The 14,274-nt window shown below is 38.8% G+C and overlaps 1 protein-coding gene across 1 annotated transcript in view; it reads left to right on the top strand.

Moving 5' to 3' along the window:
• Positions 1-1,873: 1,873 nt before the first annotated feature.
• LOC129565077 (neuronal acetylcholine receptor subunit alpha-7) overlaps positions 1,874-14,274 on the top strand; it is a 101,881-nt gene continuing 89,480 nt past the window's right edge. Inside the window, exon 1 of the mRNA XM_055439439.1 lies at positions 1,874-2,512. The gene's annotated coding sequence lies outside the window, so the exon portion shown is untranslated. The remainder of the gene's footprint in view (positions 2,513-14,274) is intronic.

Below are 14,274 nucleotides of genomic sequence, written 5' to 3'. Positions count from 1 at the left end.
CTAGAACGATGAAAGCAACAAAATACACGGAGCACGGTTGGCGTGTGAAAGAGAGAAAGGCGAATGTTATGTGTAGGTGAAACATCCATGTTTTTTTTCTTTCATTTTCTATGTACACCAACAAGTTGAATCCTCGCTACATGCAATGTAGTGGTGTGCGTAAGCATCGTTGGTTGTACATATGTATAAATTTTGCAATCCGGAGCATCCATCTCGTTGTCGTGGATTCGGGTACACTATTTCATCTCTCATATCTACGACTAGCTCACTGTTCGCTCTCTTGGTCTCTCTGTGATCAATTTTACATAGATATTAGAGCTTACGGTTTTATTTGTTGAATGCCAACGATAAAGAGAGAGAGAGAGAGAGAGAGAAAAAAGTCGTCGTTTTATTAGTATATTTTCGAAGCTATCGAAGTTTTGACGCCGCCGAGTTTGCCAATGTATGCGTAGCATTACGATGGATATTTCGATGAGCGAGCGAACGAACGAACAAGTCTGCGAGCATGAAATGCCTTATCAAAATGCCAGAGTTTTTCCTGTGCTTCGCGTACATATGCAAGAAGTTTTATGTGCACTTAACGTATGATTCCTTCCCAACAGTAGCAAAGTTGAAGGAAACATTTTCTATCGTCTTTTGATATCAGTTGATAAGAACAAAAATGAGAGAGGGAGAGAGAGAGAGAGAGAGAGAGAGAGAAAAAAGCAAAAACAGCAACATCAAGTAACAACACAGCACATGACATGAAAAACATTTGCATGCTAATGATTCAACCACTAAATAAAATTGCAAGTAACGAACGAATGAAAAAGTTCACGGAAAGTACTGTACGCGGGTAATTGCGAAAAAGAGAGTGAGAGAGCGCGATAGAGAGAACGAGAGAGAGAGAGAGAATATAAAAATTCATTTGAATGTTTCAAATCTCATCTCAATTACATTAAAAAAGAAATTCGTGCAAGCTACACACAATCGAGGCGCGCACGCTACGTGTATGGATGGCAAACGTGCGCGACAATAAACGAGAATGTTTTCTCATGGATGGACCAATAACAACAACAACGAAAACAACGACGACGGCAATAAAAGCACACACAACGCATCTCATTGCTATCATAACACATATAAACATTTCATTTCGCCTTCGATGCCCCGCATATAAATACGTACGCAACAACAGCGCAGCTAGTAAATAATGTAAATAGATAAGAACACGAGCATTTTAAAAAAAAGCACACCACCAACAAGAAGTTGAAGAAGAAGAGCAGCAACAACAAGCACACTATCGAAAATTGAATGAGTTGGATGGAAGCAGCACCAACAGCAGCAGCAGCAGCAGCAGCAGCAGCAGCAGCAGCATCGGTGCTGAGAGAATAAAAAAAAGCAGCGGAAAAACGTACTAGATTTTCTTGAGGGAGAGAGTTGTTGGTGGCCAAAGTGCGTAGGTATTTGTGCGTTGTTCCTTGATGGATGTGGCTGTATAATGACAACACTCTATATAGCTTCGCATTCAGTGTGTGTTGGATAACCATTTTCTATACATATACATCGATGTACATAAATATGAACGAGAGTAAGAGCGAGAGTAAGCTAGCTAGCTCGTTGAGCGAGGGTGCAAAAGCAGCCAAATCAAACGCATGTGCATGTATTTCAGATGGATGCTGAAACATATACACACAGCACATGAAACGATATCTCATATCAAACACACGGAGTGCGCGCACGCGGACAACTGATAAAAAGTTTCGCTTCGCCTGGTCCTCAAATATATTCCATACTTTCTCTCTCTTGCTCTCGCCCGTGTATTCGTACATAAACAACACATAAAGACTCCAAAACCGATACCAGTGTGAAACAGTGAAGCAAACACCGAACCGTTGTGTGTTCGATGTCTAAAGCGTACGGATTGTTGGTTCACTGTGATGCTGCTGCTGCTTCCCGAGAGACTGAACAGCAAAAATTGGAGGTGGTTGAAAGTCAGTCATCATTGGTAGTGTGCGTGTCTCTTTTCAAACTAAAAAGACAGAATTTCTTTTTTCTCGAATTAAATTCGTTTTTTTCTCATACACTTCTGTCTCTAGTTTCTTTATAAATAGTTTATACGTTACTTTTTTTTCGTTGCTTGAAATTCGTTATAACTAAAAAAAATCAGACAAGTTCTAAAATAAAAGAGATAAACAAAATTCAACCGAATACCAACAAGAATTTGTTGCGCGAATAAACCAGAACAGAAAAAAAGATCGGAAAATAAACGAAAGTTCTTCGCTTATCAGTAGAAAAATACTCTCTGTAAATCACAGGCAGAGAGTGAACGAGAGAGCGGGAGCAAGTTTCGAATCAGACGAAAGCGATTTAAGCAAGTCATACGTATTAAAACAAAACGGTAACATTCAGCATATAATCCAATCGAGTGTACATAAAATAGATGAAAAAGTTTCGGTATTAAAACGCAACAGACAGAAGAGCAACAGCAGAAAAGAAAAACAAAAACGATACGAACCAAAATTAAATTGACGTGAGTGAAATTCGATAGTGATTCTTTGTTGAAATTCTGTTTTTTGTTAATTTGTTGAAACATTTAATTAAAAATTGGGAAAATACGCGGATTTTTGAGTATACGAAATGGGATTTTTTTTTTAATGAGATTCGATCACGTGAAATTTTGTGTTTTAAAAAATGATTTCTCATTATTAAAAAAAAAACGAACTAAAATCAAATTAAAACAAAGTATCCAAATTGAAATTGAATAATGGAATTGGACTGAAAGCGACAAAAATTGTTTTTCGAGTGAATGCTGAAAGAGCTGCGTGATAAACGTTTGGCATTTCCAAAACCCATCAGGCAAATAGAATAGAAAAATAAAATCAGTATAAAGGACGTGGTAAAAGGGGAAAAAACGAAACGGACCACTTTTTTTTTCTTATTCCAAACATCCTACATAAAGCCAACACGTATCCATATTTTTCGACATTTCCAGACTACGAAATGGTTTTTTAAATGGAAAAAAAAAATATTTGAGCCGACCACGATTACGACGAACGAAACGAAAAACCGATGAGCGCACAGAGAAAGCAGAGCTTTTCTCTCGAAACCTTCGGAAAAAACTTGAAAAATCCGTCGTTTGTAAATCACTTATCACATTATAGGGCCAAAATGAACGAATTATATCGGTGTAGTATGGTTTGCGCGTGCTAGATAATAGTCTGGCTGCTTTGGGGTCAAAAATAAAACATACACACGCACATAGAACGGTGGAAAGTGATTTTCTGAACGAAGATTCTCTCACACAGAGCATTTTCGGGATCTGGTAAAAAAAAAATTAGCTACTTTTCCATTTCCATACAGTTTCACTCTATCTCTTTCATTTATTTATAAATTTATTGCCTCTGTTCATGCAGAGAGGTTGGTTGGTTGGTTGAATGATTTCTCTCTTTTTTTCTGTGTTAGCCAAATGTGTTTATTTACTTGAAATCGATTCTTGATACAAAACCGTACCCAACTGATGCGAAACCGTACTCGATGGTCCATTCAAATGCGCGTTTGTTTCAGATTGTGGCTGTGCCGTGCGTGTGACTCTGCCTACTGTGTACCGTGTGTATGTGTGTGTGCGTATTGTTTTTTCTCTATTCATTTTCTCTCTCTTTTTTTGCCATATTTCTCTGTCTGGTGATGGTTCGACTCGGTGGCTCATTTGATTTTCGCATTTGTAAATTGAATGTGCTGTGTGTTGGTTTTGATTAAAAAAATTCTTTTCAACGCAATTTTGGGCCAGAAAGGCGCGCACATATGCATATAACACGTTCTCTCTCTGTGTGTTTTTTTTTTGTTCTTCCATGAAGGGTTCCCAATTCTCGTACTCTTTCTGTATGTGTCTGTGAGTGTGACAAACAAGCTTTTTATGCCTGGCATCGTTCGATACTAATCAAATTAACTACAACAACACACCATTGACAACGGGTACATACACACTCATTCGGGTTGTTTCTTCGCGCTCGTGCTGTCTTTTTCGTATTCCATTGGATGTCAGTCAACGCATACACAAACTCCATCAACAACAGCAACAGCAACAAAATGAAAGCATTGCTCTCAATTTCGTCGTCCAACTAGTGTTTGACATAGAAACCGTGAGAGAAATAACTCACACAGCATTGAAAAATAGAAGAAAAAAAAAACACTCACATCACACCATTCAAAAAATGATAAGGCTTCACTGAATCAGTCATGTCCTGATTTGGTTTTGACCAATTGCGCTTTCACTCAATAAAAGTGAAGAATCTGGTTTATGTGTTGATGGGACACACACACACACACACACAAACAAACACATTTATGGATTTTATTTGAAAAGCATCTTGACCGAGAATATCATTCACAAACACGAAATTTTGAAGCAACGCCGAACATTGGTAAACTCGTAGAAAGAGAAGGACAGAGCAAGCGTAAAACCAAAGCGAGAATAACTGTATTATTTCTTCAAAAGTGCCAACAGTAAAAAAGGCAACAACAACAAGATCGAGAGCGAGAATAATCGCGCAACCAGAAGGAGGCGAAAAAGGAAAAAAAATATTGCAAAAGGAATAGAGAAGAAAATACTTTTAGCTGACAATCCAAATAAATGGAAAGTAGCGACAGTTTCGTTACTGTTACTTTTGCTGCTGGTGCTGTTGTTGCCGCCGCAATGAAGAGAAATCTACTTACGTTTAATATCATTTCGTCTTTTATGGCATTGTTGCTGGCTGTTGTTTAGTGGCGGGTGATTATGTTTTTGCTGCTTGAATCTATTCCTCATTACGGTTTCGGTTGCTCGTGTAATGCACACACAAATTACCCAACCGAAAACGAAAAACAGAGAGTCAGAATAGCGTATGCAAAAAAAAACTACAACATACGTACACAACACAACATACTGTGGAACGGAAAACGAAAGAATGGGGAAAAATTAGAAGGAAACGAAAGAAAGAGCGAGAGAAAAAAACAACAACGACATGTTTTGCTACATGTTTTCTACATTCCATTTTCAGTGTTGTTACTTGAAGACTTCTTCATGTTGTTGCCGTTGATGTTGTTGTTGGTTCGTTCTGTGTGTTTTTTTCTTCTTAACTCCAAGATGTAATAACGATATTTGCTGCTGGCTCTACTACATCCCATTTTCCTTTTTATTTTTCTGGATGATAACTTTTCTTTGAATATACAATTCATTATTTTCGAAGGTTTTTGTTGCTTTCGCCTTCCATTCTCTAAATGTATTTGCGTGTGTGTGTGTGTGAGATAAGGCCTCGATTTCGTCTCAACGGCAGAACCAGAAAAAAAAGAATGAAAAAGAAGTAGAAAAAAAGAAAAAGAAACCGAGAAAAAGAGAGTTTCAGGCGTTCGTTTTCACGTTTTCCCTTCATAATGCGTGCTAGAATGTGGATGTGTATGTGTGAGCAGCAGCTCTATGTGTAATGCTTTGTATATGATTTGTTGTTAGGCTTATCCTAACCCAAGAAAATCAACGGAACTGAAACGAAAACCTCACACAAATGCTCTCGCATTCTCATATTCTCACATCGCTCTTTCTCTAACACTGTGTGTGTCGTGTGCTTTGATGGCGAGAACGGGCGCGACATTGCGATATTGTAACAAAATCTTTCTTTTGACTGTGCTTTCTCGATTTGCTTTTTGCTTTTTTCTCTTTTCGGTTTATTCTACTTCTTTATTTTCTTCTTCGTCGTCGTTGTCGTCGTCCTCTTGTTTCTCTCCTTGCTGTTCGCCACATTCGGATTATATCCCCATAAAGTCAATACGCACATCTTTCTGCCCTGGCTAGAATATTATTATTCTGTTGCTTGTGCGATTGCGATACCGTCGTTGTACGAATGTTTGAGATGCTAGAGTAAGAGCGAGTTGGTTCGATGGTTAGAGTTATTGTCGCCGTCTGCCTCGTCATCATCGTGGTGGCTGCTGCCATTGTGCACGCACAGACACATTACATACATGTATATATGTATATAAATTTTCTGTTGCTTTGGCACGGTTTCGCTCCCGTTTCGTGCCACAGAAGTGAGACGAAGCGAGTGAGAGAGAGTGAGAGAGTTGAGGATTGAATCCGCGCTCATACGAAATCACAACTAACAGCAAAAATGAAGGGCATACACACATATCACACGCAAAACTCTCTCGACACGAGACACATTTTCAATGAAAAACTCTCCACGATCGAATTTCGTACACCAAACAACCGAAGATGTGCATACATACAGACAAACACACGCAGAGAGATAGAAAATATATTTTATGTTTAATGAACTTCGCTTGAGGTATAATCAAAATTAATACACATCGTATACACATTTCTGGCTCCGGCAGAACATGTAATTTGTTTGTGGCATCGAAACGAAAACGAAAACGGAGACGAACGAGCCGAATATCATACATATATACTACGTGCACATACATATAGCCAACCAGTCAGTGCCACCACCATCATATTGACGTTAACGTTGATGTGAACGAACATCTCTCGAGTAAGCAACGAGAGAGAAAAAAAAGAAGAAAAAAACAACAAGCACACAACATTTGAAGCGGAGAGCAAAACGAGAGACACAGCAAAAGCGAGCGAATTGGTATTTTGAACCGTGCCCTGAAATCATCTCATCGTGTATTTCGCTGTTGTCGAACGAAAAAAGTAAAATGGTGATTGCGTTCGAATTTACGAAAATGAGGGAAAACAAAGCATACAAAAGCACACACTCAAACTCAATGGAGAGAAGAAGACGAAAGAAATAAAACACATCGAAACGGAAAAAGGGAAATCACCAACAACAACAAAAAAGTTGAAACATATTCTCGGACTCTTCTCTCTCTCTCTTTTTCACTTGAAAAACAACTGCTCAAGCGGAAAAAAATGCTCGACATGACGAAAGAAAAAAATTGTATATATATTCGTCAATGGTGGAATCTAAGCTTTTTGAAACCTGTCAAGACGACGACGAATAAGAAGAAGGACACAAGAAGTTTTACTTTGTTCCTAATCTCAAACTTTTGCCAAAGTTAAACGAACACTCGCTCGCTCGCTTGCTAAATCTCAAAGGGGCAAACGCGCAATGCGCAACTAGAAATATAGCAACAATTTCCCGTTGATTGGAAATAGTTCATGGTGAGAGTCTTTGGCTCTATTCTACTCGCTCTTATCATTTAATTAGCCACATTTTGCATTCAATGGCCACGAATTACGTTTCGGCATCTACCTGTGAGCACATGCTCGTTCACAATTTCACAACCAGTTCTCGTTCACCGTATCGCATTGGTTCCATTTGCAAATGGACAAAAGTTCGGTGAACAGTCAAAATCGCGATTTGCATTTTAATAGTGCCCTATTTTGCATAAAACGTAACGCTTTTCCAGGGCTAGTCAATGTAGCGACAAATATTATCTGATGTGCTGCGCTTGGCCATATCCCAATCCAGTGCTGGGAGAAAGATGGAGAACAACAAGAGCGAAACGAGACACAAACACCGATTCAACCAACGGTGAAATGTGCACACGCATAACACATTCAAAAAAAAAAAAAACGAGGACGACGAGAAGAGAAGGTGGAATAAAAAATGTGAATGGCACAATAAAATTTACGTGAATTAAGTAGCAGGCGAATCGATAATTTAGTGAAAAAGTTGGTCTCCGTTAGCGAGACACCGAAGCAGTGCGAAACAGAGAGGAATGCAGAGAGACTGAGAGAAAGCGAGTGAAAGAGATAGAGTGAACGAAATACACTGCGAGAACTTCTTAAACACAAATAAACGATGAAAATAAATTAAATGGTTGAATAATAAATACATCGTAAAATAGATCACAGCCAGTGCCAAACGAAGTCGCGAAAACTTCTTATCGTCGCCCAGCGTATAGTTGTTCTTCTTTTTCTGCTATTCCATTTCCATTTTCGCGCTTTTCATTTCCATTTTTACTGTTTACAGTTTATTTTTATATATATTTCTCTCATTTTTTTATTGCTCAAACTTCTTCTTCATCCTCATCGTGCTGTGTGCACCGATGTCAAATCGAAGTTGAGTCCATGCTCAACATGTAGCTTTTGTGGCGATGTCGAAGCATAATCGTCTTCGGATTCATTCATTTCACAAAATTAAACGAACTGTTGGTATTGTATTTTTTTTTCTTCTCCTTCTCCTTCTCTTTGTGTCAGCTTTTCATTCGCTAAGCCACTGGAAAAATGTGAATTACGGATGAGAGTGATAATATTTCAGCGCCTGAATACCAAACTCAAATTGACTTGATGAAAATGCATTCCATGCGTACTTTTCGGATCAGGGCTTCCTTTTCACTTTCAAATATGTGCAATTAGAATTCACTTACTTACCACTTGGGGCGGTCATTCACGGGTATAATTCATAGTTCTGCGAGAAATGCTTTGAAGTCATTTATCTTTCTTCCTCTGTGTATATGTATCCATTTGGGGATCTTGAGTATATTCACTGGAACAATTTCATTTAAGAGTCTCCACTTCGGAACTACGTAAATATTTGTATGTCAAATTTCCTGCTTTGGACAGTTGGAATACGTAACGAAATGCCTCGTTACAATGTCTGAGGTGCTATTGTGTGAAGATGAAACTAGAAACTTCTCTTCATTTCTCTCTCCATTGAAGTTACTTTGTCAATATTTCATCCATCCGAAAAATACTCTCGAAATTGCGAAATTGTAATGAGAATGCATAAACTTTGGCCGTCTATTTGCTTACACTTATAAGTTTGAACGAACAGATTGGATGATGGTTTTTCATGGCATTGCGTGTGATATTAAATCAGGTTGGGGAAAGGTTTTTGTTGCAGTCGTCACAAACTATTCTCATTTTAGACACTGTTAAATTGAATGCTAAGAATCTGTGCGAGGCAAATGAATTTTGCACACACACACACACACACACACACAGGGATAGTAGAGTGAAAAAAGTCAACTCCTCCGACAAGGCATCACAAACAAACAAAAAGAAAAGTCATTTCATTTTACAGTGTTGTGTTTTCGATTTTTTTTTTCTCTTTCTCTCTCTCTCGCGTTCGGTTCTTTCTAGTCTCACCCACGTATATAACTTATAGTAATTGCACAAGGACACTCGTATTCACTAAACTGTGGGCTTTTCCCCTGGAGAGTGGAACAAGAACAAGACATTTTACAAAGCGCTACTACGAGTGAATGCGAAAAAATTGTGGCTGTACATACAATTTCTTGAGCACGATTTTGCTATTTGTTGAATCTTTTTTTGCCTTCTTTTTCTTCTTTCACTATTTCTCTACAGCATTCGATCGTTTGTCCCCATTTTTTGTCTGCTTCTTTACACTTTTCATATTTTGTGATTGCAAGCAAAAATAAGAATGAAATCGAGGTGGCCACGTTGAAAGTTGTCTCCCGCGGATTTTCGTCAGCTATATGCAAAAATGAAGGCTAAAAACAAAGAAATTCGCAATGAGATACTTTTTCGCTCCATGATTGCCATTGTTACTATGCTGATGGTGTGTATTTAATGCGTAATTGGAACTAGCGTTGTACGTGAAAGTTTCTGGCTCTAATGTGTCTTTCGATGAGCACTTTATAGAGTCATGCAAGTGAGACAAAAGCTTATCGTGGGAAGTGCCGCACTGTGCATATGAAAAATGGTAGTAGCAAAATAACAGTAACGACGACGAATATGATGAGCTGGTGGGCGGGTGTTGGTAGTAGTAGTAGTGGCGATGGTATGTGCGTGTGTGTGGATCGGTCCGTTGAGAGAGGAAATGAAGAAAATAACTGGAATAATATGTTCCATATAAAACGTGATTTTTAATTATTTGCCATTACGAAAACAAAGCACATCACAAGATCTCTCATCCGTACTTAATATTTCCTCTGGTTAAAGTGAGAGGCTAAAAGCATAAACACACACACAAACACACATACACAGTAGACAAAGAGCCAAATGTACAATATGCATGGCAATGAATCCAACCGTGTCAATGGTACAATACTATATGTGATTCAGACATTTTATATATATTACACGCTGTTGCTGCTCCTACGGCTGCTGCTGATTCTGTTGATTCGCTCTGTCTCTCTCTCTCTCTCGTCTCTATTTGTGTCATTTTTTTGCACAAAATGCTTGGCCTGTTTTGCTTTTAGTCTATATCATCTTGTAATCGTCATGCCATTTTGCTTGTTTATACGCTGTGATCATTGCTGGTAATATTTGTGTTCAAAACGAACACCCAACTGCATGCCAAATACACGGAAATAGAGAAGAGAGACGGCAACTAGAGATAGAGTGAATAGAGTGTACAATGTACATGTGTGTCCGATATGTGAAGGCAGTAGCAATAGCGGCTACATCAGCAGGAATGACGAAGCTTTTTTCGCTTTGCCTGTGTGTCGGCCAAATGAGATGTTTGTACTCGAATCATTTTCCCACAACAGAATATTTATTGTGAGTCGCTGACTGTTTCTACTGCTTATCATCAAGCAACGAGAATCCAGAGATTGAAGCGAATAAACGGGAGACATGTGTTGTGGTGCTAGAACTGGGCTAGAATTGGCTGTATAGGCCACATAGCACAGTGTACACGTTGCACAGCACCACAAAACAGGATTACACAAAGACACAACATTTGTGAAAGAACGCTCCACTGATCCATCGTGATAGTGAGATTTGTTTATTTAATACGACAGTATCGGCAAAATGTGTTTGAAGAAACATTAAATAAATCTGTTATGACATAAACAATTTTAATTAATCTAAATATTAAATTCATGTGTTCATATAAAATTTATGAACTAATTTATATGCAAAAAGCAACGGCGCATTATAATGGCTCTTTTCCGCAATCCTCAATATATCCCGGGTATATTCTATATCATATTTATCCCTCATCCATATGCACTCCGCATATATTCACTTACAACGGAATTTCAGCCTGAAACGGTGTTGAGGTGCGGGGCCAACGGATGTGCATGTGTCTGTGCGTTGGGAATGAGTGTATGTGAGACCAGAGCTATATTCTGGTGTTGTATTCGCGAAAAATACACGAGAAAATGGCCCATTTGTTTACGAATTTTATTTTCGTTCACACACATTGCAAACGAATGATATACATTCATATACGTAGCACGTCGCTATTTGGATCGTTGTCAAAGTCAACAACCAATAAAACATACGCGCCCGTTCTTCTAAAGACACACACATATACGCGTGCCCGTCATGTGTATCACATTCTCACATCGGATTCGGGCAACTGGCGAACGAATCGAGCAAACCGAACACATTCGTCTAAATCCGTGAGTTTGAACGAACCACCGAGCTTGGGAACGGTTCGGTTCAGTTTGATTGTAGCATATTTGCATCTTCTGCTCATCACGCAAACATTTAAAAAGAATTAAATCAAATGATTTGATTACACGTTTGTTTTTGTGCCCATGTTTGCGTTACGAAAGTATATATGCCTTGCAAATCTTGTGCCGCCATCATCGGCGACGACGGTTGTTGTTGTTATTTCTGTATGTTCAGTGTTCACTCTATGTCTCCCTTGTTGCACACTTGTGCTTTTATGGCCTACGAACGGAGAGAAGTTGTCTTTAATTTTTATTAAAGATAACTTTATTTTATTTCTTTTTATGTTTGTTCGTTTTGTGGAACGCGCGGATCTTGTGTTCGGTTCACGTTCCGTTTTGCCTAGATATTTCAATTCTTGTTATGTTCTTCGTATGTGTGTGTGTGTGTGTACGGTTCGAAATTTTTTTGTTGAAGATTGTTTCGCGAGTGTCATGAAATGCCTTCCTGTATTGCAGCTGTCACTGTCGTTGTAGCTCATCGTTTCGCTTCTCATCTTTGTATCTCGTTCACATCTTTCGTTTTCGACAGTGGCAGGCAGCACACAGTATATTCGCACGCCGTGCTCTCTGTGTGTATATGCCTCCTCATTCTGTCTTCTTCGATGTTTGTTTTCATTTCCCGCAGTATAATCATTTTTGTCGTTGTCATTTCAATCGTTGTGTGTTTCCGATTAGCGAATAAAGTTTTTCGATCGAAAGCACCCATGTGCCCCATCGAGATTATCATAACATGGGCGAACCAGATGAATTACCAAAGCCTCGGAATGCAATGGAGCGAAAGAATGAGAGCGTTGTATGCATGGGGTGTGAGTAAATTTTGTGCTGCTTGTGCACGGATACAACATTTATCAACTTGGGGCTGTACAAGCGTGGAATAAGAAACAAAGCAAGGCTAAAGACAAAAAATTCACTCACTGACTGGCTTGCCGTAAAACGTAAAAACAACAACAGAGGAAAAAAGCGCAAACACACATTGATATAAATTGGCAAGAGACAATAGATAAAAATACGAAGATACCATGGACAACAATGCCATACACACAAAATTCAAAATAAAGTTCACAACGAACATTCTCATCTGCTCTTTCTATCTATCTCTATCTCTCTCTCTCTCTCTCTCTCTCTCTCTCTCTCTCTCTCTCTCTCTCCTTCGCTCTGTGTGTATGAATTGTACGCTTCATACACGTCAGATCAATCGTCAAAGGCGGTTGGAACTTAAAATTTTAACTCAAATAAATGTCACTGTGTTCGAGCAAGCAAAACAATTCGTTGTTTGTGTGTGAGCGCAATAGCGAAAGCGATTAATATTTTTCCCCAACGTTTCGTTTCGCGTCGTTCTGTTTTTGTCCTCCGCATTGTCCTCTGAACCTTCGCTCCACTCTCTCTCTGTGTGTGTATTTTTGTTTGTGTGAGCGTGTACTTTTTATCTAAGAGTGATGCGCGCACAAATATTCTCGCACACCATTTCCTCCTGCGTTCTTTTCTCATCGCATCATCCCAAGCGTAATCATCTGCTAACGCACATTCACAATCATTTACCATTTCCCTTTCCCTTCCCGTCATTCCGTAAAGTTCGCTCTTCCTCTCTCAAATTCTATTATTGCCGAAAAATATGGGTACATATCCATATCATTTTACCAATAGAATAGGCAATTTAATCAATTTATTTTATGTTTTTGATATGTGCAATAACTATTAGGTATTTTGTGTTGTATTATTCCGTAAAAACTGTTTGTGTGTGTGTGTGTATGTGTATGTTCAATATTACATTTCTCTCCCGTCTCTAATTTCCTGAATAATGTATTACAAATGTGCTCGATGCTGCCATACTGCTCTCGGTGATGATGATAGCGCGGCGGTAGTGGTAGTGATGGGTACGATTTGCTGTGCCTCAATTGTAGGTTTTAATGGAATGTATATATATGTATGTGCGGGCGTTAATCGATGCCGTGCCGCCCGAAAAACACACGCCAAAATCGAAATGAAACAAATAAAATTGTTGGGTACATTTTCAACGCCATAATCAAATACTACTGTTTAGATTAATTTTTTGATTTGCTTGCGAATTTGGTCGTTTGGTGTGCAACGCACGCCAGCCAGTTTCAACGAGCATTTGAAACCAATTGGACGACATGTTTTGCATTGCGAAAACTTTGAATAAAAATAATTAAATTGAATGTATAAATGTTGGAGCATTTGTGCTGTATCGGTGGCGGGAATGTGGGTATTATTATATTGTTGTTATTGTCGGTGATTGTTGTCGAGTAAGTGAAACGATAATGTTCCGGAATCGGCAGAGAGCAACCGAATGCTCTCTGTTCGCTAGTTAAATGTGGATAAACACTCTAATCAATTCAAATATTCATGGTTATTATTAAGAGGGTTGTTTGCTTGCTCCGGCAGCTCTGGGCTCCCACGCTCGCCTGATTCTACTACCGCTTGCCGCCCCAACGTACACACACACACACACACAGGAAGAGAGTGATGATACGATTTATATTTTATTGTACCATTGGCAGCAGAACCAAGCTAATGGATATTAGTTTCGAAATTCAATAGAGCTGAAAATTCCCATTTTGATAAAATCGATATATCAATTTTTCGGAGCTTCGGGAAGATATGTCGATTGCCGTTCGAAACAAATGCCAAATTCATAACATGAAAGTTGAATGGTAAATCTTCATCGTCTCAATGGGCCGACCTATAAGGCATTTTCAGCGAGTAACATCTGAATTTTGAGGCAAATCGACATTTACGACAATACTATATTTGAAACCAGTTACTTCGAACCACAAATCCCATTTCGAAGTGATGTTCAAACACAACCATCGATACATTTATGGGCTGATTCATCCCTCGCAAGTGCAATTTGGTTTAGTCTTCTCTCTCTCTCTCTCTCTCTCTCTCTCTCTCTCTCTCTCTCTCTCT

Source organism: Sitodiplosis mosellana, unplaced genomic scaffold (genome assembly GCF_009176505.1).
Source record: "Sitodiplosis mosellana isolate CC-2019 unplaced genomic scaffold, AAFC_SMos_1.0 Smas_scaffold_2, whole genome shotgun sequence".
In the NCBI taxonomy this organism is placed as follows: domain Eukaryota; kingdom Metazoa; phylum Arthropoda; class Insecta; order Diptera; family Cecidomyiidae; genus Sitodiplosis; species Sitodiplosis mosellana.
This window is presented reverse-complemented; position numbering and strand designations above follow the sequence as displayed.